Source organism: Tupaia chinensis, unplaced genomic scaffold (assembly GCF_000334495.1).
Source record: "Tupaia chinensis unplaced genomic scaffold, TupChi_1.0 Scaffold145685_1, whole genome shotgun sequence".
Classification (NCBI taxonomy): domain Eukaryota; kingdom Metazoa; phylum Chordata; class Mammalia; order Scandentia; family Tupaiidae; genus Tupaia; species Tupaia belangeri.
Window position 1 is genome coordinate 3,643,043 of NW_006205542.1, and position 3,089 is coordinate 3,646,131.

A 3,089-nucleotide genomic window follows, 5' to 3' on the forward strand; every position below is an offset into this window, starting at 1 on the left:
CCACTTTTTTATGTCACTTTCAATATCTTTATAAAGATTCTCATAGTTTTCTTTATAAAGGTCTTTGACTTTCTTAGTTAGATTTATCCCTTGGTATCTTATACATCTTGTGGCTACAGTGAAAGGGATTCCTTTCTTCAGCTCTACTTCATTCAACTTGTTGTTCATATATAGAAGTGCTATAGATTTTTGGATGTTGATTTTGTATCCTGCCACTTTTCTCTATTCACTTATTACTTCAAGGAGTTTTTTCCTGGAGACCTTTGGGTCTTCTATGTATACCATCATGCCATCTGCAAATAAAGATATTTTTAACTCTTCTTTGCCTATTTGAATGCCTTTTATATTGTTCTCTTCTCTGATTGTATTAGCTAAGACTTCCAGTACTATGCTAAAGAGCAGTGGAGAAAGTGGGCAGCCTTGCCTAGTACCTGTTTTTAGCGGAAAAGCTAAAAGTGGGCAGCCTTGGCTAGTACCAGCTTTTAGTGGAAACACTTTCAGTTTTCCCCATTCAGTTTAATGTTAGCTGTAGGTTTTTCCTAGATGGCTTTTATTGTGTGAGAAATGAACCTTCTATACCAATCTTACTGAGGATCTTAATCATGAAAGGATGTTGTATTTTATCAAGTGCTTTCTCTGCATCAATTGAAATGAGCATATGATTTTTATCTTTCTTTCTGTTAATATGGTGTATTACATTTATGGTCTTGTGTATGTTGAGCCACCCTTGCATCCCTTGGATAAAGCCTACCTGGTCGTGATGAATAATCTTTGTTATATGTTGTTGGATACGATTTGCAAGTATCTTGTTGTATTTTTGCATCTATATTCATCAGTGATACTGGTCTGTAGTTTTCCTTTTTTGTCATGTCCTTATCTGTTTTGGGAATGAGGATGATGGAGACGTCATAAAATGAATTTGGAAGGTTTCCTTCCTTTTGAATCTTTAGAAATAATTTGAGTAGGATAGGGGTTAACTCTTCCTTAAACAAGAGGGCATGTTTTGGGGTGGGCGGGTGGTTGTAGATCCATGTGAGGACACCAGTTTAGGGCAATCGCAAAGGTCCCTTTCCTCTTGCTTGTGATTGGTGTAGGTGTGAGGATCTGACACAATTCTGCCAATGAGGTGATTGGGAAAGTCTGCTGGAGTGCTTCCGAGAAAGTTTTAACCATTGATAAAATGATACACAGCAAAAAACAGTTTTTTTTTTTTTTTTTTTTAATTGTGTGGCTACTGTTATGAAGATATGATGTGTAGAAAGGGTGGCTGCCATTCACTTGAAGAAGTCAATTTGCTAAGAGAGCTCAGCAAGAAGAGAAAAAACCTGATCCTTAATGATGACAGTGAGTTGCTAAATCAGTCAGTCCCGGGACTATTTTGTTCCTTGATTTCTTACTATGTGAGATAATAAATTCCTTATTGGCTGAATCAGTTGAGCCAAAGTTTTTGGCGGTCTAGGTTAAAAGCCTATGACATGACATCCCTTATCCTGCTTCCTTCCTCCCACTCTCCATGCCTTAAAGATTTTTACTGGCACAAATTAGTATTAGAAATATTCACACCAGAAGCAAACACCAGTGCTCAGTGGAAGACAGACCTGCATATATCTTTTACACTATTCATATGTCAGACTGAAGTAAGTCATAAAAATAAAAGCTGTGTCTTAATTCCAACAAATGATTCCAACACCAGAACTAATTCTATGAGTAGCTAAACATTTTCCTTTTAAAGATGTACTAGGATTTGAATGCTATTCATGTAACATCACATTGCGTCGTAATGTTCAGTCATGGTGGCCTTTTCTTCTATCTTTGCATTCTTACTTGAATCATAACATTAATTTTTAATGTTGTTTTTTTCCAGCTGGTATTTTCCAATTTGACCATAGGTTTTGCCTGAAAATAAACATATGCTTGGACACTGGGCAGTGCCTCATGAGTGAATCTATTAATGGTGATCTTAGATATTGTTTTAACAAGGCCTAGACACTTTCATACACCTGTGGGATTTTCGTATTTAGGTGGACAGCAGAGGTAATCTGGGATGCATAATCTTTTAAAATCCTTAAGTGGAAGGGGACATTGGGTGGTAGAATGTATCGGAATGAGAACACCTTAGTTCTTCTGAGTCCAGCATTAGAATTTCCCAGGTGCATGTCTTGGGCAATTTATTTACCTCAGCTTCTTTATGTATAAAATAGATTTTAAAAATTAACACTGCATAGCTTGGAAAGTGGTTGTGAGAATGAAATGAAATGAAATGATGTCTTATTCAGATAGCAGGTGTTAAAAACAGCTACCACTGGGCTGGCCCTGTGATCTGGTGGTTAAAAGAGCCAGATACATGGCTGACTGCTTCAGGCACCAGCAGCCTGAAAAACACACCAGGTACATGTGCATGTGAGCCTCAAATTCTGCAGGATGAAGAAATAAAGGAGAAGGGATTGCAGTGTGGCCATGCCCTAGTAGGAAGGAGCTTTCTCCTCCCTATCTCTGTCTCTCTCTCTGGAGAGTACACATGCTCTCTGCCAACAAACAAACAAACAAAACCCAAACCAAACTGACAAAAAAAAACCCCGACCACGACAATTTCTGTATCTTTTTGGGTAACTGTATTTTGAGTAAAAATAATTGCAGTACAAATTAAAAATCAAAACCTGTGCTTGCTGGAACCACTTGCCCCTTTGTCATTTAGTTTACTCTCTACCCATCATCCACCTCTGCTTGCACATCACTTCCCTTGAGAAGCTTCTCTGCTGCTTCCCAAGGCAGATCAGGTGCTCTTTCTTGGGCTTCCGGTCCCACTCCTCAGCTGATCACAGCACTTCTTGTCTCTGTCGTTTTTGTCAGCAGTGGTTCTCAATGTCTAAAAACCACTAGGTAACTCGTTACATAGGAGATTCCTGGGCCCACTTCCAGAGATTCTCATTAAGTAGGCCTTGAGACCTGGGAGTCTGGATATTTGAGTCAGCGTTAGTGATTCTGATAAAGTGGTCTTTCAGCCACACTGGGGAGTTCACGTGTTTTCGAAGGCCATCTCCATGAGAGCCAGGCTTTTATTTTCTTTGACTCCTTTGCATCTAGAGTGG